Consider the following 27,564-nt stretch of genomic DNA (forward strand, 5'->3'; position numbering starts at 1 on the left):
CCGATCACAAGCTCACCACCAGAAGGACCTCCGCCTCCTCCTGCTCAGTTTGGACCACATTCCCCACCGCTTCATGGGCATAAAACTTTTTTTCTACCCCTTATTCCTAGAAGGCCTCTGCCTCAGGCCTAAGAGAAAGCACACCTGGATTTTACCTGAAATAATGGCTTTGCTCCTTGGTTATTAAATCTATAAACATTGACCTCCACCTTTTATCTTTAGTAATATGTTTTTGGTAATTACAAATAATGCTGCTCTTAATATGTATTTTGATCCACATATACATACATTTCTGTTGGGTATACAGACGTAGGAGAGAAATTGCTGGGTCATAGGGCATGCATTTTTTTTATGGAAAATAAGAATTAACCTATGATGAAAAGAAACATAGATAAAGTGTGTGCACACATCAAACAATAGTGGAATTTGTTTGATTCTGATTGGGACAGGTCACAATAATTTTCTCCACCAAATAGACCATTTCCTTTCTATAATTCATACCAGAATACTGTTTCCTAGTGCATTTCAGTAGAAGTTGAATGAGTGAATTAATTAATAGATCTTCTCTATAGATTAAGTCAGATACACTTCAATACACTGCAAATTATATGGCATTTAATGGTTAGATATGTGATAAGATAGACATTACTCCACATAGCTTTTTGTTTGGTCTACAACATAAGCCAATAAACCTCCTTCCCAGTCAACCCTCTGGCCTACAGACTAACGTGGTTGGTTAACACACAGATGGCATTATCATATGCTGTCAGAAATGGACCTGTTGCTTTCCTTGCTAACCTGAAGTGATTGCAGCATACTTTGGTGAGAAAATATTTGAAAAATCATTCCCTTTTTATTTTTAAATTTATATATATTCTTTGCCTGCAACTAAAAAGGATTTGAAACATAAATATGTATATAAATGGCTGGGAAAGCTTAAAAAAATTACTTATGCTAACAAAATTATTTTAACAGTATTACATTTCATTCTGAATTACTGACAACCCTGGTAAAAAAAAGGAAATATCCAAATAAAGGAAATGAAGAGTTAAAGAGAGAAAACCCTATCCGTCATTGAAATTCTTTTTTTTTTTTATTTAAGATTTTATTTTTTTCCTTTTTCTCCCCAAAGCCCCCCAATACATAGTTGTATATTCTTCGTTGTGGGTCCTTCTAGTTGTGGCATGTGGGACACCGCCTCAGCGTGGTCCAATGAGCAGCGCCATGTCCGCGCCCAGCATTCAAACCAACAAAACACTGGGCTGCCTGCAGTGGAGCGCGCGAACTTAACCACTTGGCCACAGGGCCAACCCCATGAAATTCTTAAGAGTAATGGGACCAACAGGTAAAAAGGAGCTCAGTTTCCCATCCATATGTTTTTGCCTTCATGTTTTCTCCTTTTCTAATACACCAGAAAATTTTATGGAAAAGAAAGAGAAAAATTAGAAGTTTTACCCTTTAGTTTATCAAGTTAAATCAACCGAAATAATCCATTTGTCAAAAGGTGGGTAAGAAAGTTGATATAAAAAATATGCAAAAAAAGGGGCCGGCTTGTGGTGTAGTGAAGTTCGCTGCACTGCACTTTGGGTTCAGATCCTGGGTGCAGACCCATACCACTTGTCACCCATGCAGTGGTGGCGACCCACATATAAAAATGTGGAGGAAGATTGGCACAGATGTTAGCTCAGGGCTAATCTTCCTCAAGCAAAAAAAAAAAAAAAAAAAATAGAGGAAGATTGGCAACAGATGTTGGCTCCAGGGGCAAATCTTCCTCAGGAAAAAAAAACAAAAATTAACATACTAAATGTTTGAAAAGCCTTTTAATTTAAATGTCACACATATAAAAGTGCACAAATCATAAGTGTACAGCTTGATGAATTATCACAATTATTACCATCCAGGTCAAAAACAGAGCATAACCAGCATCCCAGACATTCCCCACCTCTTCTCTCCTAATTGCTCTACCCCCTTTCTCCTCTTCAAAGGCAACCATTATTTTGACTTTTAACATAATAGAATAGTTGTGCCTATTTTTTTCATTTATTTATTTAAAAATATTGGCACCTGAGCTAACATCTGTTGCCAATTTTCTTGTTTTTCTTTTTTCTTCTTCTTCTCCCCAAGGCCCTCCAGTACATAGTTTTATATTCTAGTTGCAGGTCCTTCTGGTTTGTGCTATGCCTTAGCATGGCTTGATGAGCGGCGCCATGTTGGCACCCAGGATCCTAATGGGTGAAACCCTGGGCCACTGAAGCTGAGCACATGAACTTAACCACTCGGCCATGGGGCTGGCCCCTAGTTTTGTCTATTTTTAAATGTTATATAAATGGAATCACACAGCATGTATTCTTTTGGGTTTGGTTTCTTTTACTTAACACTATATTTATGAGACTCAGCTATTCTGTTTTGTGTAGCAGTAATTCATCTATTTTCATTGGTGTATAGTGTTCCATTGTATAAATATACCAGCATTTATATCTTCATCCTACTGTTGATGGATATTTGGATTGTCTCCAGTTTGGGACTTCACAGGTAATCCTGCTGTAAACCTTCTTCTACACGTCTTTGCTGCATATGTACATGTATTTCTATTGGTGTTTCTGTTTCTCCACACCATCACCAACATTTGTATTCGTCAATCTTTTTATTTTTATCTATTTTGTGAGTGAGTGTTGGCATCTCATTGTGGCTTGACTGTGCTTTCCATGAGGGCAAGGCCACATTACTCCTGTTCATAGCCGTATGCCTATCCAATACCTGTTCATAAAGCATAGTACAAATAACAATAATAAATAGCAATAATAAATAATAATAAAGAGGATTGATTGAAATAACCATAAATACTCAGTTTGCAACTTCAGCTTAGATATGTGGTTTTATTTTTATTTGCTAAAATGAATGAATATTTAGTTTCTTTCTATTGTGTTATGATTTGAATATCATAAACCATTTCTGATGTTTTCCTTGATGTGAAAAACATAAAATACCTCACCTGTTCCCTGGCACTCACTCCTTGCAAAACACCCATGTACAAGTTTAGCACAATGGCCCAGGGAGAACTAGAAGCCCAAGGGAAAATATGACATATCTCCCCAAAGCTTTAATTTTATTCAAATATTTTGATGGGAAAATAAAATTTTTTCACTGGTAAGTAATTTTAGATATTTTTCTTATATTAAAACAAACACATATATAATGGTATCCAAACTGATTATTTTGCTTACACAGAAGGCCTGAGTTACTTCAAAGTCTATCCCCACACCCTTGGCCACCATATTCTTCCTGGCCGTTGTGAGTCCTTTGGTGGAAAAGACTGGAAAGCTTTGGTAATGGTGGGGAGTTAACGGAGTGTTTCGACTGGGTGGAATCATGATCTGATTTTTATTTTGGCTTGCAGTACAGAAGAGGAGTTGGAGGGGGAAAGGGTGGGTGGAGAATGCATTGGAGGTAGGAGATCATTAGAAGAATATTTTAATAATCCAGCTGAGAGAGAAATTGACCTCAACTTCAGGACACAGCGAAGAACAGGCACCAAGGTTTCTAATTTTATTAGGTACTCACTATCGCATCACTGTGACTCTTTAAAACATCATCTGAACATCTAGTTATTGGTCGGTTTGGTATTATACCTGTATAAATAATGCACATATGTGATAAGGATAAATATAAACATTAATGAGTATTAATATTAATTCTTTATATTTGCAAAAGTCTAATGGCTTCAGTATATTCAAAATTAGACATTATTTAATAGGGTATTTGCTGCATTATACATATTTTAAGAAATTTACAAGTATTGTTTCTGAGGTAATCTGGACACTCCATGTAACATATAAGCTTCGAGAGGAATCTATGTATCCATTTTACAGCCTCCATCTTATTGCAAATAGAGTTTTTAATTTGGCCTGAATAAAACAATCTACTGTATGACTAAAATGTTAATTTTCACTGTAATTCAGATATTTCCACACATTAAGGAGAACACTGTCCTCTGAGCCATGAATCCAGTTGATTTTCTGATAGGCTTGCTTCAGTTTCCAAAACAGTGAAGTGCTTAATAGGTTCATAAAGTGCTTTACAGCTTTTGAAATGTTTTGACATTTTACATTATCTTCTTTGATGTTCAGAAATGCTAGGAGAAGTCAGCAAGGCTGGTATGTCACCCTCACTTTTCAGGTTAAAAAACTGAGACTCAATTTACTGTCTTCAACAAATGTTATTTGTGCAAAATCATGTACCTGCAAATTGTGAGGGGAGTGGAACTCAGATTGCCAGACTTTGTATTCTGGTCTACCAAGTTCCTAGTCTATTACAGTGTATGGCTTCCTAAGGACCCTGGTTTTTTTTTTTTTTTTTTTTTAAAGATTTTATTTTTTCCTTTTTCTCCCCAAAGCCCCCCGGTACATAGTTGTGTATTCTTCGTTGTGGGTTCTTCTAGTTGTGGCATGTGGGATGCCGCCTCAGCGTGGTCTGATGAGCAATGCCATGTCCGCGCCCAGGATTCGAACTAACGAAACACTGGGCCGCCTGCAGCGGAGCGCACGAACTTAACCACTCGGCCACGGGGCCAGCCCCTAAGGACCCTGGTTTTTAGTAGCCATTTGACATATTGCTTAATCTCTATACTTAGTTTTCATATCTGTAACAAGGAGATAATAATAACACCTATTCATTGAATGATTATAAGGATTAACTTAGTTAATATATGTGAAGCTCTTAAAACAGTGTCAGGCTCACAGTAAGCCCCAAATAAATGTTACATGTTTATTGTTTTAGCACATACAATTGACTTGTAAAGAGGGTTGGGATCCTCATAGTATACACGTTTGGAAAATTCCCAGTGGAGTGTACATTTTAGGCAAGTTTAGACGTGTATGCGGGTAGTAGAGCCTAAACCTTGTTTCTAATTTAATAACTAAAGACTTTTAGTGGCCCAATAACCCCATTAACCTTACTTCATTAACCGTATTTCGTCTTTCCTTGCAATGCGCCTCCCAGAATAAAGACTTCAAGGGTGTGGTTGGTGGACCTGCTGAGATATTTAAAAACGCAGAAACCAGTGGATTGCAATAGAAAACTCAGCATTTTAGCCCAAGTGTGCTCAATAGTGTAACGATCTGCCCAATCTTAGCTGAGAAGACGTTAGGGGAAACGCCACAAGGGACCCAGCTGGGAACTCTGTAGGAAGTTAAAAAAAAAATTCTTCAGTTTTGCAAAACATCTGCGCTCAGCCATCTGTCTTTCGCAGTGCAAAGGTCTGTGTGGTTTGTTCTGACACCTTGGAAGGCGGAGTTACAGCGCAGAGGCAACAAGTTGTAGCAAGCCAATTTAAGTACGGTCTCAGGGGTCCCGAGGCACCCGCACTTCCTGTTACTACAATTCAGGCCAAACTGCTGTCATCCCTAGTTTTTGAGACTCCCAGCCCGATTCCTATGGGGGCCACCCTCAGCTCAAGCGCACTCCTGCGCAGGGCGGGACGTGCTCCACGTAGGTGCCTGGAATATGGGACAGTTTCGTCCCCCGAGGCTAACGACCTGGCCTCTTGCTTGAGAGTTACTTGTCGAAGAGAAGGCAGGTGGACACTATTCGCCCACTCCGATCTCCCATCGTGGTTACGAGGCTCAGAAGCCCCGGGAGTTAAGACGCTGTCATCGCTGCCCAGCGGCGAGCCCCGACACCCTCTCCAGGCTCGGCCGGGCGTCCCGAGGCCCCACCCATGGCAACGCCACTCTGACGTCCGCGCGCCGGAGGCCGCCATAGGCCCGCGTCTGAGCCCAGGACGACGTGTGGCGCGTGGACTCCACCAGGTCCAGCCCTGCGGGAACCCGGCAGGCGCTTCCGGGCAGGGTTCTGTGCACCTGTTCCTTCCTTCTGCCCCAGTGTCTTCCCCCCCGGGAACACCGGGGCATGCTCGCCTCCCGAGAACAAGAGACATGACACACGGCGAGACTAAGCTAAAGACAGCGCGGAAGATTAAGCCCAAAGCAACACGGTGCCAGGCACCTTTAAACTGTTCCGAAATTCACGTGACCCACTAAGTGCCGGGGCCCAGCGGTCACGTGACGGCGCGCGCGCCCTCGCGCAGGGAGAGCCGGCTGGCGCCGTGCGCGCGCCTTCGCCGCTGCCTCCCATCCCCTCGACGGGAGGGCGAGGAGCGGCGGAGTGATCGGGAGTCTGGGGCCCGGTGCGCCTGCGCAGCGAACAGCTGTCACCCAGTGCGGAACAAGTCTACCAAATTTCCCAAATATCCCTGGGCCGGAGGCCACCGTCTTCCTTCTCATCTTCCTCCTTGGCTCGTGTCCTCGCCCCCAGCCGCGCGCCAGGTAACCGCTTTTCCGGAGTCCGGGGGATGGGGGCGGTGGGGGAGGGGTCCGGGCGGTCTTCCTGGCACGGCCCCCCTCCGCTCGGGGCACCGGCGGCTGCCGGCGTCCAGGGGAGCGGAGACGCCGGGCCGGAGACGCTCCGTCAGCGGCCGCCGCGACTGTCATGCTGGGGAGAGAGCGGCCGGCCATGGTCGCAGGGGAGGGAGGGGGTAGCCAGTGACAGCCCGCTCCGGCCTTCACGGGGGTTCGGTCCCCGCGCTCACCGTTGTCCCGGAGGCTAGAGTCGGGGTCGCTCCTTGGGGCAGAAGAGCCCGCGGGTGGTCCAGGGATGCCGACTCCTTTCCTTTCCCCTTACAGCCGGGTCTGCGGCGCACTCCTAGGAGGCCGGGCCTGGTGCGCCCCTCGGGGCCATCTCTTCCCTGGGACTGTCACGACCCGCGGGGTGAGGGTAGGGGCTCCTCTCTAGACCAACCCGTCGCAGGCAGCTAGCCCCTCTCCAGGGTTCGTCCTCAGTCCTCGTGGCTGTCCTTTTGGTTTTCCCGGCATGGGGCCATTTCTTCCTGCAGTGCCTGAAGCCACGATGGGGTGTAGACAGTGGGTGCTTAATAGATGAGTTGGATCGGGTCGTGTGGAATGCCGGGCACAGTACGTGGCGGGGGGTGGGGATGTGGAGGAGGGAGTCAGACAGGCTGGGGCTCCGTGCTCGAGCTTGGGGTTTTCCTCCGGGCTCAGCCAATGAAACTAGCAGGGCTCGAATCGGATGCTTTCCGGGTGCACTCGAGCCAGTCTCCCCTGGAACTGCACCGTGCACGTCTGCACGGGCTGGCTTGGGTTGTGGGCGATGCCCGGGAGGGGTTTGGTCTGGTTCCTCCCCCTGGAGAAGAGAGGGCAAACTGTTTTTTAGCTCTAGGTAAATTACCCTGCGAGGTGATTTATCAAGCATTGCTTCGGAAGTGTAGGTTAAAAGTTGCCGTCGTTCCACCTTTATCCCAGTGAAAGTTTCTGGTAGGCTCCGTCCACCTGGGTTCGGACCAAACTTTGCCTTGTTTCACCCACCTGAATTTGCAGTATTTTTTATTTTTAATCCCGGGAAACTCGGCTTCACTGTTTCTATGGCAACGGTTACTAATACTCTGATTTCGAAGTGTTGTGGTTGAAAATTAGTGGCTTTAAATCTTAAAGGTCCGTTTTTACTTTGTAGCACTCGGTTCTCCTTTACGATCATTAGCTAAGTTCTCCTATCCTGCTGGTCCCTTCCCAACCCCCATGCTTTGGTTTGGAATGTATTAGGCGTTTGTTCGTTTTTTTAGGCCTTCTTTCTCCCAATTTAAGGTGTTATGAAAAGTTTGCCCATAATCTTTACAGCACTCCCACGAGCTTCGTGATACAATACGATTTAAGTTAAGATACTTCTTTCATTTTATTAACAGACTTTAATCGGTTGCTTTTCTAAAGTTAAAAATGTGTTTTAAACATTGCACGTGCACAAATGCATAAAAAAAGTCCATTAACCGTTCTATAAGAATGAAGATTTTTAAGAAGCTAAACGAGTACTTAACTTTTTAAAAAGTTCCTTAGATTTAAATTTCACTTCAAGGATGAAAATCTGGTCTATTGAGTTCTCTTCTGAACACGGTCTGAGTCACCCAGGGCTAGGTTAGGTACCCCGGGGCACAGTCTGTGAATCCTTTCTTTCCTTTTCTGGTTTTCTAATTGCCTCTTGACCAGCTTTTCTGCCCTTCTAGAGTGTTAGAGCTGTGAGGATGGGTTCTGTGTTTTTCTTTTTCTTTGTTTTATTTCCAGCAATTTATCATAGTGCCTGAGGTGCTCAAAATATTATTTTTAAATAACAGCCTCAGTGAGATATAATTCACATCCTATACAATCCACCTGTTTAAAGTGTACACTTCAGTGGTTCTTAGTATATGCATAGAATTGTGCAACCATCACCACAATCAATTTTAGAACATTTTTATCTCAAAAAGAAACCCTGTTCCCGTTATCAGTTATTGTTCATTTCTCTCCACTCCCTTCCCCTCCAGCCCACTAATCTGCTTTCTGTTCATTTCATACAAATGGAACCGTATAAGAGGTGGTCTTTTGTGGCTGGCTTCTTTCACTTAGCATCGTGTTTTCAAGGTTCATCCATGTTGTAGCACTATCAGTACTTCATTCCTTTTTATGGCTGAGTAATATTCCATTGTAGGGCTATATGTATCACATTTTGTTTATTCATTCATCAGTTGAGGTGCATTTAGGTTGTTTCCTCTTCGTGGCAATTATGAATAATGCTGCTGTGAACATTCGTGAACTAGTTTTTGTGTGGATGTATGTTTTCTTTACTCTTGGGTATATACCTAGTTGTGGAATTGCTGGGTTAAACATTCCCTGTTGAATGAATGAATGAGCAAAGAGGGACAGTTCGTTTGGAGGGATACTCCGTCCAGGCTTTTGAAGGGCCTGTTGACCCTTTCCTATTTCCTCTACAAAGTCCACTTCTCCAGAGGCCAGAATTCTCTGTGTGGGGCTGTCTCCTGCGAATAGTGCTGTGTTTGTCTTGTCTGGATGTCATTAAGATCATCCCTTTCTGTTAGCACCGTCTTTCTTCATACAGCTAATGATTATTCCCTTGATATTCATTTATTTGTTATTATTTCTTAGAGATATGGTCATAGAACAGGTATATTCCATACTGTCATTAAACAGTGTCTAATGCACATCTTTCAATCTTTTAAATTTTATGTTTCTTTTTGTTAAATACGAATGTTTAGTGTTTCTCTTCCCACCCTCATCTCTAATATGAATTTCTTGGAAGTTGTGCTGTAGTTAAAGTCACTGTATTTTCTTTATCTCTACCAATCTAGAAGGTTTTGTGGAGCCTAAAATATAAATTTAAAATAATGGATTATTGTCTTTTTACTCTCTGCACCCCCTCAAAGATTCTCCTCTGCCTCCTCCCTCTGTGCCCTTTGGGAGAAGATGCTGATCATCGAAGTCCACACTTACAGGGCCTATTCCTCTCCTCACCTAAGCAGTCAGAACAGTCGCTTTAAGGAGCCTATCCACCCTGCTTCTCTTTCATGGCCTCCCATCATTGTTTCCCTGAGGATCAAGTCCTCTCAGCTTTCCTGGTAAGGCTTTGCCCAGCCAGTTTCCTCCTTTCCACCAAACTCATGTCTCTCCCCAGTTCCCTGGCTGGGTGTGGCTTGGTACCCTGCTCACATTCTTCTTCCCTCTACTAGACTGCTACCCTGACCTGGGCTTCTTTGTCTGGGTAATTCCATCTCATCCTTAGGACAGCTCAGCTCAGTTCTCACTTCTTCAGGTTAGTCTTTCCTCAACTCTGTACACTTGGCATGGCAGCATTCTGTGATCTCTTTCATAGTCTTAAACGATTACTCTGGTACTTGTGTATCACTTTTCACTCTCCACCCCCATGTGTACACAGAAAAGGCTCCATACAAAATATGAAAGAGGTTAGTTATTTCTGCATGATGGAATTATGGGTAACCCTTCTCCTCCATATATATGCCCATTTTCTTACTTTCCTTCTGTATATCAGTATGACCTTTGTGAACAGGGGAAAAAAATTAACAAAAATCCATGTGTTTGTTAGAAAATCTGGAAACAGAATTTAGAGGAAAAAGAAAAATCATCAGTAATTGCCATTTTATTTTTTGTAAATTTTCTCCTAACCTGTTTTGTTTTAATAACCTAGATGAGATTTTACTAAAGCTTCAACATCAAGCTCTTATTACATTTTGATTCTTCTCATACCTGGGGACTTCTAGGGAGTGGTGAGCATACTTACCATTGGTTGCCTGGGGATGCAATTTCTGGTGTTGAAATTAAGCTGATTCTTAGGGAACAGAATCTAGCGTCTGATACTGTTAGGGTTGTTATTTGCGCCTTTTGTCTTATTTTTGCTGGGTGGTTATTCTGCCTAGTGATGGATACATTGCTTCAGTAGATATTTTAACACCTATTCTGTGGCATGCAGTGTCTTAGATGTGGAGCATACAGTGGTGAACACAATAGACATGTGATTCCCTATGATTGAAAGAGGATTATTTTGAGTGTGAATGTTTAGTTGCACTGTTGCTCTATATTTTCAGATACACAGTGGCTTCAGCTACCATGATATTTATCAACTGTTCCTCCGTAGAATGTTTAAAATTTATTCTAGATTATTCTGGGTTTGTGTTATACGTTACTGTGGGTAAATATTTAAGGAGCAGAATAATGTGTCATCAAAACCCTTTTGGTGATGACTTCCTTTTTTTATACCTCCATCCAGTTCTCGTTGTTAATTTGGCATCTCTACTTGTTAACTATAATAAGCCAGACTCGAACTTTCATCTCATCTTTGCTCCTCTGGGTTTCTCATTCATCTCATCCCGTTTCATTGCTCGCTCGGGGAACCTGAGAATTATCCCAGACACCTCTTGATTCCTCAGTCTTCACAACGAAACTATCACCAAACCTTGTCACTTCTGCTTCCTAAATACGTATTAGGTCAGTCCTCCAGTCTCCTCCTGGCATCATCTCAGTATCCACTCCAGCCTCCTTCCTATCTCTGCCCCACTCAGTGATCTTTTAAAAGGCAAATTGGATCATTCTGATTGCCCTCAGGATGTTTAAAATTCCTGCATTAACTCTTCCTGTGCCAGGCTCCCTCAAGGCTTATGTAGATGGTTCGGTCTTTCCTCTCTGCTCACTGACTTTTCTTTTCCTCACACTTTACAGGTCCTTGCTGAAAGTGCTGTTTTCTGCCAAGCAGACTTTTCCTCCCACTTTCTTCCTTTCCATATATCTTTCCGGTTTCTGCTTGAATGTAAGTTCCTTAGAAAAATCCTACCTGTCCTCCACAGCTCTTCCCCAATCTAAATCAGCTTCCCTAATGACAGTCCAGCTTAATGCCCTGAACTTTTCCTCCCTTAACATTTAGCAGTTTATAATCTTATATTTATATGATTGATTGTTTCTAAACTGTAAGAATTCTACAAGGGCAGGGACCAAGTATTTTTATTCACTTCTATCACCCACCACACCTTTGTCTCACCAGCACTACAGTATAGGCGCTCAATAAACATTTGCTGTACAAATTAATTATTTTTACATATATGAATAAATTAAGGAAATTCAAACCAGGGCTCACAGTAGGAAATACATTTTGCCCATCCTGACCCAACATACATATACATATATAAAACACATATACATACAGAAAACTGAAACAAAAACTTCACAAAACAGTACTTTGCTACCTGTGCTGTGCTCTGGTATTTTCTATTTTGTTCTATATCACATATAAAAATATTGATATAACCCACTAAATTGAGGAGGACTGCACACTGCAGTGTGAACAGCATAGCTCTAAGACAATGCAAGCGAAGGGCTGTATTTCCATGAGCCCCTCCCCCTTCTTTGAAACACAGTTGCTGTTTTCTCAGTGTTGTCTGATAGAAAGCACGTGTATAAATTTAAATACCACCCCTCATCTCCCACCCCCACCCCCACCCCCGGTTTAAAAGAAAGGACTTGCTGAAAGCTAGTTCTACTTAGAAGTTCTGTCCTCATCACAGAGGAGGGTTGCTCAAGGTCAGAGAAAAATCTAAACCTGACTCTCCTTTAGGTCTTATCTCCCAGGTTTCTCTGGGCCACTAATAGCCAGTACTCTTCCACCCTGCTTGGCTGAGCTCATTACAGGTGTGTGGTCAGTCACGGAATTTTAAGGCTGGCCTCTCATCAGTTTAGTTTTCTCAGTTTGTTACAAACCAAACAAAATTCTGAAAAAGATAACAAGGGGATCAAGGCAAACCAGGAAGTATTTGTAAATGTATGAATTAAGGCACCTGGCTGCATACGGTGTCACGTTTACTGGATCAGTAGAGCTGTGGTTCTCATTTGTTCACTTACCAGAACCCCTGTGAGGAAGGCTTGGTGCTGTTTTGTCCCCATCAATGAAATATTGATCTCTTATCTATTTTGCTAAGTATTAGAAATAACCTAAACGTCTAGTGCAAGAGCTCTTTCAACAGCATACTATGCTGTGATGTTCATAACTTGGAAAAATATTTAAAAACATTAGAAAATTCCAAACCTTCTACATTTAATGAAAAAAGTATACAAAATTGTATACATTATATGAGCCCAGTTGTGTTTAAACATGTTTATAAATGTGTATATGTTTAGAAAAAATACACTGGGATGTTAACTTGGTGAAATTACAGGTAATTTTGATTTTCCTTCATAAATTTTTTTTGAGAATGAACATTATTGCATTTATAATCAGAAAGACTCAGTTGAAAAAACAGATTTCCTGTACATTATCATATCTATTTGCAGATAGGAAAAATAACGCCTTTATTAAAATAGTGAATAGAGCCCAGGTTTCTGGTGGCTGTGTTTGCGGACTGCTGTCCAGGTGGGATGTACGTTCCACCTTCATGATCTATAATCTTGTTCTGCACAGTGATCCATGTTTCTGCTCCAGCTTGCATTTTTTTCCTTTCCTATCTAAGTTATTAAAGCTTACTAAGCCTTGTTTTTCATCTTTTTTTGCTGAAATACAATTCCATCTCTCCCTGTCCGGCTCAAGATGCATATATATATAAATCTTGTATAAGAAAATAAAAATTAGAAAAAATCATATATATAGATATAGATATATAAAGTGAATGTTCACTTATGGTTTCCCATAGCTTGATAAGTTCGAAAATCCTAATATTCCTTATTAAATCCTGCTGTCCAGCATGCAGTGAAGGGATAGAGAGGGTTCAGGATGGATTAGAGGGTCTACAGGTGATGTTGTCTTTCTGTTAAATTTGGGAAATGTCTAGGTATGGTGGGACTTACAAACAACACTGAAGGAAACATAGAGTGATAGTGTAAATGTGTAATCATCAGTAAATTTTCCCAAACCTGTATCTGAAATTTAGTCTTTTAGTACTCAAGCCTTAGTTGATTGAATTAATTATTCAAAAATATATTTGATAGTCATATAAAATAGGTATTCTAATATTAATTGACTACTTACTAGAGAAGGAATGGGAATACTTTTAAAATTAGAAAGGTCAAAGTAAGGCCAGTTGGCTGGACAGATAGGACCTTTTGGGGGTGTGTGTGCGTGTGTGTGTGTGTGTGTGTGTGTGTGAGAGAGAGAGAGAGAGAGAGAGAGAGACACGGTACTTAGGGGACTTCATAGTCCTGGTGTCATCTTCAGCATTGTGGGTTCAGAAATCAGAACTTTTCCAGTTTGATCCAGAGTGTATCGGGCATTGGATGTTGAGTGTTGCTCCCTAATCAAACTCACCAGAACCAGAACCCAGATCCAAAGCATGCATATTTGCTCTTCAGGGCTCTTTCTAGAAAGTCTTGGTCCCTGGGAAAGCACAGGAGGGATCACAGGCAGGTGACAGGCAGGTCCCACCAGGTGGAGATGTGTGGAGGAGAAGTCTGAACAGGGTGTTTTTCATCTGGGCTTCTCTGACCTTGAGGAGCACTCGCCTCTGCTCATCAGAACACTCTTCCTGCGCATACACTTTCTCCTGTTGAACGAGGTTAAAGAGGAAGACAGAGCCCTTCTCTTTTGCATGTTCTCTGTCTCCCTCTTCTAACTCATTTTTTCACCAGACGTTTGTTTAAATTCTAGTCCCAAGGACATACCTTTGTCTCTGATTGACCATTAGTCTTGGTGCCGCAGTTCTGTTTTGGGAGTCCATCAGATACGCAGCAAGGTCACAGGTAGCCCTTTCAGCGGGAGACTGATGGGACAGGCTGCTTTTTTGCAAGTAGTTTATCTCACCCGTTTTATTGTTATGTTTAACTTTCAAAAGGAACCTGAAATTTGGACACTTCACTGAGAACTTTCAGGCTACAACATTCAGTCAGCTTTCATTAGCAGGAAGAATCTGGCCCTAAGATAGGTAAATTCATTTTTTATTCTTTGTTTTTTTGAGGAAGATTAGCCCTGAGCTAACATCTGAGGCCATTCCTCCTCTTTTTTGCTGAGGAAGACTGACCCTGAGCTAACATCCATGCCCATCTTCCTCTACTTTTTTATATGTGGGACACCTGCCACAGCATGGCTTGATAAGTGGTGCCACGTCTGCACCCCGGATCTGAACTGGCAAACCTGGGGCCCCTGATGTGGGATGTGTGACCTTAACGGCTGCACCACTGGGCCGGCCCCATTTTATTTCTTTTTTTTTTTTAAAGATTTTTTATTTTTCTCCTTTTTCTCCCCAAAGCCCCCCGGTACATAGTTGTATATTTCGTTGTGGGTCCTTTTTTTAGTTGTGGCATGTGGGACGCTGCCTCAGCGTGGTCTGACGAGCAGTGCCATGTCCGCGCCCAGGATTCGAACCAATGAAACACTGGGCCGCCTGCAGCGGAGCGCGCAAACTTAACCACTCGGCCACGGGGCCAGCCCCCCATTTTATTTCTTTTTGATATTTTTGTTGTTGTTGTTTATTTTCTTAAAATTTATTTTATTACGTCTCTAAATGTGTGTTAAAAAATATTTATTATTTTTGGGGGCCAGCCCTGTGGCAAGTGGTTAAGTTCATGTGTTCTGCTTCGGCAGCCCAGGGTTTGCTGATTCAGATCCTGTGCACGGACCTACACACTGTTCATCAAGTTGTGCTGTGGAGGCACCCCACATAGAACTAGAATGACCTACAGCTAGGATGTGCAACTATGTACTGGGGCTTTGGGGAGAAAAGAAAAAAATTTATTTTTGTTTTTTTTTAAGATTGGCACCTAAGCTAACATCTGCCACCAGTCTTCTTTTTTTTTTCTTCTTCTCCTAAAGTCCCCCAATACATAGTTGTATATTCTTGTTGTAGGTCTTTCTAGTTCTGCTATGTGGGACACTGCCTCAGCATGGCCTGATGAGTGGTGCTAGATCTGTACCCAGGATCTGAATCAGCAAAACCCTGGGCCACTGAAGCGGAGCATTCAAACTTAGCCACTTGGCTATGGGGCTGGCCCCAAATGTGTTATTTTAGATAGGCAATGCAAGGTATAAAACTCAGAAGGTATAAATGGGTAAAAAGTACGTATCCTTGGGACTGGCCCTGTGGCCTAGTGGTTAAGTTTGGTGTGCTCCGTGTCAGCGGCCTGGGTTCGGATCCTGGGCACAGACCTACGCCGCTCATTGACGGCCATGCTGGGGCGGCAATGCACATACAAAGAATAGAGGAAGACTGGCAACAGCTGTTAGCTCAGGGCCAATCTTCCTCAGCAAAAAAACCCACCAAAAAACATATTCTCACCTTTGGCCATCAGGCAGCCAGTTTCCTCCTTTTCATCAACCACTGTTAAACAGTTTCTTTTAGAGCTTTCCAGAGATATTCTTTATATAAGATATTCTACATAAGCCTATAAATCTATATGTATAAATTTCTTTATATAAATGGTAGTATCCATACTTACTCTTCTGAATTTTTTTGTAATTTAACAGTGTAACACGAATGTGATTTTTAAAATATGAATGCATGTAGAGCTCCCTCTTTTAAACATAATTGCACAGTGTTACATTGTATGTGTGTGCCCTCATTTATGTAACCAGTGCAATATTGAAAGTCATTTAGGTTGATTCAGCAATTGATACAGCAATCTGTCGATTTATGTGCTGTTACCACAATGTTTTTTTTTCCTGCTTTTTCTCCCCAAATCCCTCCAGTACATAGTTGTATATTTTAGTTGTGGGTCCTTCTAGTTGTGGCATGTGGGATGCTGCCTCAGCATGGCCTAATGATCGGTGCCATGTCTGTGCCCAGGATCTGAACTGGCGAAACCCTGAGCCGCTGAAGTGGAGCGAGCAAACATAACCACTCGGCCACGGGGCCAGCCCCTATTACCTCAATGTTTTAAGTGTTGTAGCTTTGTAACATGTTTTCAGAACTTTCTGGGCTCTTTTTTTAAAAAATTTTTCCTCATCATATTTAACTGAAATTTTTTTTTGGAGGAAGATTGGCTCTGAGTTAACATCTGTTGCCAATCTTCCTCTTCTTTTTCCTCCTCCCCCAGACCCCAGTACATAGTTGTATATCCTGGGTGTAAGTCCTTTCTATTTCTTCTGTGTGGGATGCCCCCGCAGCATGGCTTGATGAGTGGTGTGTAGGTCCGTGCCCAGGATCGAACTGGTGAACCCTGGGCTGCTGAAGTGGAGTGCGTGAACTTAACTACTGCACCACTGGGCTGGCTCCCATATTTAACTTGAGAATCAATATATTGACTTCCAAAAATCTGCTGATCATTTATTTTATTGGGAATGTGTTTAATTTATGGACTAACTTATAGAGAGATATCTTTAAGACGTTGAGTTTTACTGTGCTGAAATATGGTATGCCTTTCCATTTAAGTCTTCTTTTAAGTCCTTAGAAAAGATGTTTTAAAGGTATCTCTACCTCTACACAGATCTTGCACATTTCTTACATTATTCCTTTGTGTTTTATTTTTAAAATATTTTTGTTTTTTTACTTTGGGACAATCTCAGACTTTTGGAAAAGTTGTAATTATACTACAAAGAACTCTCATTTCCTTGAAAACTTTGTCTTTATGCCCTATCACTCCTCAGCTCTTTGGTGTATATTTCCTGCAAGAACAAGTTTCTACGTAACATAACCACAGTGTATCTGTCAGATTCAAAAGCTAACGTTGATACATCACTGTTGTCTAATTTGTGGACCCTATACATTTCGTCATTGGTGATAGTAACGTTCTTTGTAGCAGAATTATCCAATCCAGAACGATGCATTGCATTTGCTTGTTTTCAGGTCTTTTAAGCATCCTTCAGTCTCAACTAGTCCATAGTCTTTCCTTGATTTTCGTAATATTGACACTTTTGGAGATTATAGGCCAGTTGTTTTATAGACTCTCCTTTAATTTTTGTTTGTCTGATGTTTCTTCATGATTAGATTCTTGAGCCATCTTTGGCAGAAATATCACAGAGGTGATGCTGTATTCTTTTCATTACATTTTATCAAATGGCACACAGTTTCATTTTGTTCTGTTACTGGTAATGTTCATTTTGATCGTGTAAGATAGAGTCTTCTGTGCTTCTCTGGTCTAAAGTTACTCTTTTTGTTTCGAAAAACTATGTAAATATCTTGTTTCTTATCAAGCTTCCAATTTATTTATTTTTATCGATTTAGTTTTATGGTTTCCTATTCAGTGAGTTATAATCTGTTAATACTCATTTATATTGATGTTTAAATTGTATAAGTTTGGCCCTTCAAGCTGAATACTGTCTCCTTTTGACAAGTCCCATCATTGAGCACTCCCTTATCTGGCACAGTGAGATAGCCAGGCTCATCTTGAACTTTCCCTACCCCAAATATTTAGAAGCCAAGATCTAGGTGCTTATTGATATTGGGTTGTTTCTTCCATGCCCTTCTCTGAATAGAGCTAGAGAATATGGGTATGTTCAGATATACATTTATGCGTGTGTGTGTTTACTTATCTGTATACACACACACTCACATACACATACACAGAGTTATATAACATGTATTAATATTAAACTATTTTTGCATGCCCGGAATAACCTTTTGGTCATGGTTTATTATTTTAACCTCCTGTTGGATTTTGCATGCTCATTTTTTTAAAGGAATTTTTATCAATACTCAAATGAAATTGTTCAGCAGTTTTCTTGGGCCATTTGTTAAGTTTTCTTACCCATTTTAGGTTTGCTTCTTAAAGGATTTTAAAGCTTGCTTTTTTTTCTTTTCTTGTGCTCAGGAGCAGCTTAAATAACGTTGGATTCTGTCTCTTAAAAATTGAGCATAATTCTGTGAAACCATCTGGGCTTGGTGCTGCAGATTTATTCCTAATTTAGTGGGCTTTGGGTTTTTTTTCTTTCTTTTTTTTTTTTTGTGGCAGCTAGAGAGCCTGACAAAGAGGTCAGTTATGTTTGGGATACTAAATATGCAGTCAGTTCCTTGCACCTACTTGCTAAGTCTGACCTTAGGAAAGTGATTTCCATTTCTGAGCCTTCGCTTCATCACATCTCAGATGGGGGCAGTCGGCCGGCGAATCTCACAGAAAACTTTTAAGAATGAAAATGAAATATTGCGTCCTAGAGCACAGTAAAGACCCAAGCAAATGCAAGGCTTTTTTTTTAGGGTTCATTTGAATACGATGCTGGTCTTCAGAGTTGTCAATGAGGATAGCTCCCAGTATCACAGTGTTGAAGGAGTTTGTGCAGATGGCCAGGGCCTCCTCGAAAGACCGGCAAGTGGAGAAGGATCCGGCAAATGGAGACATTTGCTTTGTTATTAACAACAAAGAAAAATTATGAATTACACAAACAAAATGTGGTCTAGATAGAGTTTATTTTTGTGAATTTTAATGAGGGATTGGTCTTGTATTTATTAAAACCATATTTTATAATCAAGGAGAAGCATTGGGTAACGTGATTTTCCTTTGTGCTTGTGTTTATTATAATTTGGTTAAATACTTGAGATTTTTGAGGAAAGTTAACTCATCTAATAGACGTTAAAAATATGTTTAGATGCATTTGTATGTCAAGGAAGCCTTGTACTAGTATCAAGATTAAGAGAATAAATAATTAAGAAACACCTGTGCAAGGTACTGTGCCAAGCATTGCATATAGGATGAAATCTCTTTCTCTCAAGGTTGGTCTTTTGGACGAGTAGTTACCAAAAAATATGCAAATTGCCACAAATCTTTAAAATGAATCTAAATGAATTTAAAATGAATTCTTTGCATTCATTAATAATGAAAGAAGCAAGGACCGTCAGATTTGTGTCTAATGTTTTACAATCTTTTTTTTTTTCAATATAGCTGATACCGCGTTGGCTTATGCGATTCTTAATCTTTCGGAATAATTTTAAGGTTTGCATACTGAATTGCATTTAAATATGCTTTTGAAATATTTCAAATTTTAGGCGTTGTTTTTATGTTTGAAACTAAGAATGCGTAATTGACGTGGCCTCCCGTGAGTTCTGCTGAGAGGCCTAAATACCTGAGGGGATCTCAAATGTAAAAGTAACCGAGGCTTCACGGTAGAGCTGAGGGGGGTGCCGGTTTCAGCCCAGGCTTCGAGGCGCTCCGGGGACGCGCAGGTGCGCCGGCGGCACAGCCCGGAAGTCAGCGGGGTTGGGGGTGGGGGTGGGGGTAGGGGTGGGGGTGGGGCGGGGGTGGCCGCTCTGCCTGTGGCGGGACCCTGCCGGGCGGTGGGCCACGCGGGCGGGCGGGCGATGTCGAGAAGCCGCAGCAGGTGCCGCGGTCCGGGGCATCAGGATTGGAGGGCTCAGGTGGCTCTTGCCAGGAAGAGCTCCTCCGTCCCAGGCCTCCTGAGCGAGACAGTCCACGCCTGGCAAGCTTTTAGTCGGAACTCAAAATCATGTGAAATGCAAGTTTTGGAAACTGTTGAAATCGCTTTCTTTGGCTGTTTTGTGTGTCCTTATCAACCCCGGTGCATTATAGTGGGCCTTCAGAAAGCGAATCGGGTTTCTAAATTCATAGTCTTAGGAGAACAATCCTTTTTTCTATTTATGCAAATATTAGTTGTCATTGATTGAATAGTTTTTTGATCCTGTTTAGACCCAAATTTTAGTGTAGTTTTGTAATTTTCCTAAAAATTGGAATTAACAGAATTAAGTTTTATTTTAACTCAGATTTGTTGAAAGCTGTCCAGAATTTCTCTTTTTGGCCCTCTTCGTAAGGGTCATGAATATCTCATAGTCTGATATGACGTTAGGTTTGCATGCTTTAAAAATGATTTTTACATTCTTCATAACTTTTAAAGCGTTTTTGTTCTGTGCTTAGATGTTTTATTGATAAAGGGGTTAGAGATTACTTTCGACTTCAAATTAAAAATAGTAGATTTGGAAGGAAAGTTTAGCAATAAAGAAAATATTGATCATTTTTAGTTAGTATTTTCTAGTCTTAAAAAATGAACTTAGTCCCGAGATGATACTTTCTCTGCATTGTGGTCATTGTCTATCAGGTACTGTTCTATGAAATAGAGTATCTCTTTTACTTTAGAATTTGTTTTTGACTCTCTTCCAAAAGAGGATTTAGCGCTGCATTTATACTTACTGAGTCTTCTTTTTCTTTGACTGCCTTCTCTGTACTTTTGATAGATTGAATCCTAAGATCTGACATGACATTTTCCTGTATTGCAATGTGAGAAATTCCTTTTATGAAACACTACAAACTACTTCCTAAACAGATTTTCTTAATTATAGCTATTTGTAAACTTTCTTTTCCCTTCCCATTAATAATGCTTTAATGCCAGGATTTCTTCCCAGATCAAAGGGTATTGGTAGGATACCTAGTTCACACACCCAGAAAAGATACTTATCCTAGTGTGGAAATGATTTTCTACACAAATTACCTTTTTTTTTTTTTTGAGGAAGATTAGCCCTGAGCTAACATCTGCCAATCCTCCTCCTTTTGCTGAGGAAGACTGGCCCTGAGCTGACATCCGTGTCCATCTTCCTCTACTTTCTATGTGGGATGCCTGCCACAGCATGGCTTGCCAAGCGGTGCCGTGTCTGCACCCAGTATCCGAACCCTCGAGCCTCAGGCCACTGAAACGGAATGTATGCACTTAACCACTGCGCCACCGGCCGGCCCCCAAATTACCTTTTAATGCTGAAATTGTTGTTGTTATAGTTGATGATGATTTAAAAGTTATTTTACCAAAGGAGCCACACTTGATTGTTCATTTACTATGTAAATTTATAGATATTTATAGTTGTGTAACAGAGTAAGACTAAGGGGAGGAGACCTAAGCAAATTATTTACATTTTAAGAGCTTGAATACATACATACCTAACCATAGACTTTTCAATTAAAATAATGTCACAAAATAGAATTAAAAAACAGTTTAAAGCCCTGTGTTTGGGTGTTCATTGGACATGCAGGTCTATCTTGCTTTCAGTACATTTAATATACACAAATAAGGAATTGCCAAAATTAAAAACTAGGAGTGATTGGTATTACAGAAGGATTGTGTATATTAAAGAATGGTTTCAGCATAGAAGTTTAAAAAGTTTCTTGGTTTCATTTAAAACACATTTCAGTTTTCCAGGTATTTTCCGAAATACATCACTTGTACTGGTTGCTTCATTTTTAAAAAAGTTTTGTGTAATGCTTGAGGCATGGAAAAGACGTGGTAGAGTCCTGTGACTTCACTCAGATATAATCAAGTGATTCTCTTCTTTCCCATCTGCCTTCCCTTGGTAACCTTGTCCTGATTTTTATGTTCAGTATTCCGTTGCTTTAAAAAAAAATGGATTTGTTTTGTATGCATTTATTTATTTATTTTGCTGAGGAAGATTTGCCTGAGCTAACATTCGTTGCCAGTCTTCTATTTTTTTGTATGTGAGCTGCCGCCACAGCATGGCCACTGACAGACAAGTGCTCTAGGTCCATACCTGGGAACTGAACCCAGGGCTGCTGAAGTGGAGCATGCTGAACTTAACCACTAGTCTACTGAGGCTGGCCATGCATTCATCCTTAAAGAGCATATTAAATTTTATTTTTTAGATTTGTATGGTTTGAATAGTCTAAGATGTAACTTTCTGAGGTTCATCTGTATTTTTGGGAGTAGCTTTGGTTAGTTAATTTTCACTACTGTATAATATTCCAGTGGGTGAATATACTCTGATTTATTTATTGATTCTCCTGTAGATTGACATTTCAGTTGTTTTTAGTTTTTAGCTGTTACAAAAATACTGCTGTGAACATTATTGTATGTGTCTATTATTGAATGTATGCTAGAGTTTCTCTAGGCCCTAGAGCAGGGTTTTTGAACTTCTACACTATTAACATCTTGGGCTGGATAATCTCTGTTGTGGGTGCTTTCCTGTGCTTTGTAGGCTGTTAAGCATCATCCCTGGCCTCTACCCACTAGATGCTGCTAGCACTCCTCCAGTTGTGGCAAACAAAAATGACTCCAGATGTTGCCAGTGTCCACAAGTGGACAAAAGTCACCCTTGGTTGAGAACCGTTGTTGCCTTTGACCCACGAACAATTTAAAATTATCTTAAATTTTTCATACATATGGGGATTTTTAATTTATCTTTTAATTTATAACTAAAAATTTTCTCTATGTCAGTAAATATGTATCCCACATAAATAAAAGCTCTTATTATGGGGTTCTTCAATAATTTTTTAAAGTATAAAGGGATCCTGAGACAGAAAAGTTTGAAAACACTGCTCTGGGCTTCCAATTCCTCATTTCCAGAATAGGGTTAATAATAACGCTTACCTTGTGGGGCTCTTGGAGGATTAAACGAGTTCACATTTCTTATGTTAGTGTTGTTATTGTGTGCTCCTATCCCCCGTAGAAGGATAGCTCACTTTTTTTGACCCAAATCCTGTTTACCTTCTAGGCCCACGTCACGCTCACCTCTTCTCTGTCCGTTCTTGCACAGTGCCCATGTGTGCTGTTTTTATAGTTTTTTTTTTTTTTTAATGGGAACTCCTATAGCATTTACATTCATACCTTGAATTTGACTCTCCAGTACATACTGCGTTGTATTGTCAACTTTGCTAGGATTCCTCAGCCTTCTGGGTTTTTGCTTTCTGACAGAGGGGAAGGAATTCCTGGTCGGTTGTCCGAGCTTTATTACTGTTGTTGTTCTCCTTCTGAGCTGGATCAAACTAGGCAGTTATCCAGGGAGGAATTCTTTTTACTTTTGGCTGCTGCACCCAGAGCTGGATGGAAGCAGATTTCAAGCGCCCAGGCCTCCCTTTCCACCTACCTGCTCATTCAGTTCTCTACAGCAAAATCCCAGAAACAGCTGTAATTGTCTTTTCACAGCTATGTGACCTTGAGTAAGTTTGGTAACCTCTTGACATATTAAGTGCTTAAATGTCAGCTGCCCCTGCTGTTAGCAGTGCAGAGATTCTTCCTTCTGCTTTGGTTTGGATGCATCTTTGGAGATTGATGGGCAAAGTCTTAGGATGACGCTGGTCTACCCTCATTATCTTTTCTATAGTGGATATAGCTCTTTCAATAGTCAATGTCTGTATTTTGTCTTTTTTGTTTTTTTTTGGTGAGGAAGATTGGCCCTGAGCTAACATCTGTTGCCAATCTTCCTCTTTTTTTTTTCCTTCCCAAAGCTGCAGTACATAGTTGTATATCTTAGTTGTAGGTCATTCTAGTTCTTCTTTGTGGGTCACTGCCACAGCATGGCTTGATGAGTGGCATGTAGGTCCACACCCAGGATCTGAACCAGCGAACCCCATGGGCTGGCCCTGTGTTTTGCATCTTTGAGATGGCTCTCTTATCTTAACCTACCTAAGATAAGAAGGTTGTTTTTTCTTTTCTCCTTTGTGCCTCCAGGTTCTTGAAGTTAAATAATTTTATCAGGCAAATTCTTTGATTAATCTTTGTATTTAGCTATGGAAACACAGAGTTGTCACTTGAATGAATGAATGATTTAGGAGGAATAGTTAGAGAGGTCTGGAAATTTATATGCCTTGGAGAGAAATCATGGGACTGTTATCTTAAATGTCAAGCTTAAGAAGTGAAGTTAAAGTGATTTGCAATTGGAAGCCATTTTTACTGAGAATATTTTGTTAAAAATGTTATATTTGGAAGATTCATCTATCTGGGTGGAGGTTGGGGGTCTTATAGAGTTAAAAACTGAGAAACCAGGAAGGTAATGATTAAGTAAGAACTTGAACTTGAGTAAGTTACTTGATTTGTTTGTTTTTTGAGGAAGATTAGCCCTGAGCTAACATTTGCCACCAATCCTCCTCTTTTTGCTGAGGAAGACTGGCCCTGAGCTAACATCCGTGCCCATGTCGCTCTACTTTATATGTGGGACTCCTACCACAGCATGGCTTGACATGCTGTGCATAGGTCCACACCTGAGATCCGAACTGGCAGACCCAAGGCCGCCAAAGTGGAATGTTCGAACTTAACTGCTGCACCACTGGGCTGGCCCCTTGATTTTTGTTGATGTAAATAATTAGTTCCTTCATCCCTACACCCTCTCTCCCTGCTTCTCTCTCACATATAACACTGGGGCCATGAAGGACTTAGAGGTCATTTAGGTCCCCAGACTTCCAGATTTGAAAAAATAAGTTGGACATAGGCTTGTCAACTTTTAATTTTCTAAAATAAAAATTATTAAAGGAAACTCACTATCTACTGTTACTGTCCCAAAAAACCACCAACAAAACAGAAAGAGCATTCTCTAAGAATAAAAGGTGGAACTTTGTGAAAAATCAGAGCACTTTCATTCCACGAGAGCACTGGTGGAACTGCTGGTCACCAGTGCTTAGGAACACAGAAGCTGTTCACTTTTCTAAGTTTCAGGGTTACCAAGACAAGAGGAACAAAGATGAAGTGCTTAGGTGATATCACACCTCTGAATGTGGATGGAGCCACAGTTTAGCCCACTTCTGTGGCCCTGATCTAGTCCACGGTTCTTAACTATGTTTTGAGTCATGTATTTTTTGTCATGTGATTTTTTTTTTGAGAGTGCTGGGAGATATATATCCTCACCTTGGAAAAAAAAGTTGGACAAGAACAACATTAGGACTGAAAAGAGTACTGAACTACAGATAAGACCATGAACTGCTCGTTCTAATACATTTGAATGGACGGTTTTCCAGAAAAATAGAAATTCTAAAAGAGATTCAAGTAGAAATATACCATTTAAGAAAGTTGATTCTGTAGCTATGTCTTACCACAGAGGAAATACCAGATTCAGATGGTTTTGCAGGTTAGTTCTACAAAGTATTCAAATAATACTTGATTCCAACCCTCACAAACTCAAAGTCCCCCTCTTTCAGGAACACTCCCTGGGTCATTTTTTCAGGCTAGCAAGTGTTAATACCATCATCAGACAAGGACATTGTGAATAAGGAAAATTACAAGCCAGCCTCACTTAGGAAGATAGGGTGTGAAACCTTAAATGTAGTGTTAGCACAGATAATTCCACAGTGTGCACTTCTGATAATGCATTGTCGTCAGTTTGGGTGCCTTCTAGTAATACCAGTTGGTTCGATATTAGAATTTAATCACAATATTAGAATTTAATCACAATAATAGATAAAGGAGAAAACCCATCAAAGGAGATATAGAAAAAGCATTTGACAAAATTCAACATCTATTTGTGCTTTAAAAGCAAGAACAACAACAACGACAACACCTCCCAGAGAAAGGAGTAGAACAGAACTTTCCCAACCTGTTAAAGGGCACCTATCCGCAGGAAGCATTCTAAAGAGCAAAGGCTAGAAGCAGTCCCTTTATAATAAGAAATATCACTGTCGCTACTTCTCTTTAGCACTTGGATGTCCTAGCCGGGTCAGTAAAATGAGAAAGAGAAATAAAAGAAATAAGTATTTTGAAGGAAACAACAACAAAAAATCACTATTCTCAGATAATTTTCACATGCTAGTCTAGATAGAATCATTAAAGAATCTGTAGACAGATTATTGGAAACGAGATTGTTAGCAAGGTAGCTGTTTATGAGATCATTTTAGAAATCAATGACATTTTTATATACCAGCAACAAAAGGAAAAATACTTAGCTTAAAAAATATCATACTAAAATGAGAAATGTTATATTGAAGACAAGTAAGTGTTCTATTTAAATGTTAAGTGTTAAAACAAAATGACTCTATTCTTCAAAAATGACGATGTCATTAAAGACAAAAGCTCTGGAAATATTCCAGATTAAAGTGACAGCTACACACAATACCTAATCCTAGACTGAATTCCCTACTGGAGGGAAAAAAGTGCTGTAAAGGATATTATTGGATCACTTGAAAATATTGGAACACAGAAATTTAGATACAAGTATCGTACTCATGTTAAACTTATTGGAGTTGAAAACTCTACTGTTGCTATGTAAGAGAAGACCCCTATTCTTAGGAAATGCACACTAAAGTTTTTAGGGGTAAAAGGCCATGATATATGCAATTTACTCTCAAAAGATTCAGAAAAAACACTGTATGTGGGGCCGGCCCGGTGGCGCAGCGGTTAAGTGCACACATTCCACTTCAGTGACCCAGGGTTCGCCAGTTTGGATATTTGGTGCGGACATGGCACCACTTGGCAAGCCATGCTGTGGTAGGCGTTCCACATATAAAGTAGAGGAAGGTGGGCACGGATGTTAGCTCAGGGCCAGTGTTCCTCAGCAAAAAGAGGAGGATTGGCGGCAGATGTTAGCTCGGCTAATCTTCCTCAAAAAGAAAAACAACCAAAAAACCCCACTATATGTGTGTAGTGAGAGAGGGAAATTGATAATGCAAATAGGGTAAAAAATATTAATAGATGAATCTGGGTAAAATGTATACAGGTTTTTTTTTTCTATTTTTGCAATGTTTCTGTAAGTTTGAAATTACTTCTAAAGAAAAAGTTAAAAAAATACTGTTTACAATAGCAACAAGTAAAATAAACAGAGCTTTGTGTTTTTCTTTAATTCAAGTTAAACTGTCTCATTGATTTGACTTTCTCTTTAAGGAGGGATGGAGGGCGTGGCAGAATGGAGGAGAAATGGGAAATAGCTGTGTTAACCATGAGGAAAGACTTTGGCAAATTTTGACCTTATATTATTTTTATGCCTGTATTATAAGACACAGAGTGGTTCTTTCCAAAAGTTATTGACTAGTTTTTTTTTTTAGTTAGAGGTATAAATCACAAAGAAAGATACATACATCTATTATTTTATTTCTACTTAAAACGTAAATATGCATTCATTTGGCTATCTTTTGTTGTAGGACAAAGCCTTTTCTTTGAGCAGTTTTGGAGTCCTTGCATTTCCTCTCTTGCGTGAACGATACAGCCACAGCCACAGCACAGCATCTACCACTTTCAGTTTCTGTTTCTTTAAAGTAGAGCGAGAGATAAGACCCTTGAAGTAATATGAGCTAGAATCCTAAGATTTTACAAATCTCTCTATTCCCTAACCTTTTACTGTTGCAATTCCCACACTTCCTTTGGCATCCTTTTTTTTTTTAATCATCTCATCTTTACTGAACTTTCCCAAAAGATTAAAGATAAATTTTCTAGAAACAATAACATTGTTGTAGTCACACTTCATCTGTTTGCATAATAATTATATCACATAATGGCACAGGTGGCATAAACTGGATTGGAAGTGTTAACACTGTTGATTGCTAAGCATGCAGTTCAACTGGTACTTAGACATAATAGGCATAGCCCAGTAGCCTCACCTCTTTTGTGGGCAGCAGTGTTGCTTTTTAGACACAATGCATAATATCCCTTTTCTGATAG

The 27,564-nt window shown here is 40.5% G+C and overlaps 1 protein-coding gene across 3 annotated transcripts in view; it reads left to right on the top strand.

The window, feature by feature from the left end:
• Positions 1 to 5,756: 5,756 nt before the first annotated feature.
• Positions 5,757 to 27,564, top strand: part of KDM4C (lysine demethylase 4C) — a 390,924-nt gene continuing 369,116 nt past the window's right edge. Inside the window, exon 1 of one of the 3 annotated variants that reach the window (XM_070590143.1) lies at positions 5,757 to 6,323. The gene's annotated coding sequence lies outside the window, so the exon portion shown is untranslated. Of the gene's footprint in view, positions 6,324 to 11,074; positions 11,158 to 27,564 lie in introns of those variants that run through there. The other 2 variants (XM_070590145.1, XM_070590144.1) reach the window with 2 other exon arrangements.

This window comes from Equus przewalskii, chromosome 22 (assembly GCF_037783145.1).
Source record: "Equus przewalskii isolate Varuska chromosome 22, EquPr2, whole genome shotgun sequence".
Classification (NCBI taxonomy): Eukaryota; Metazoa; Chordata; class Mammalia; order Perissodactyla; family Equidae; genus Equus; species Equus przewalskii.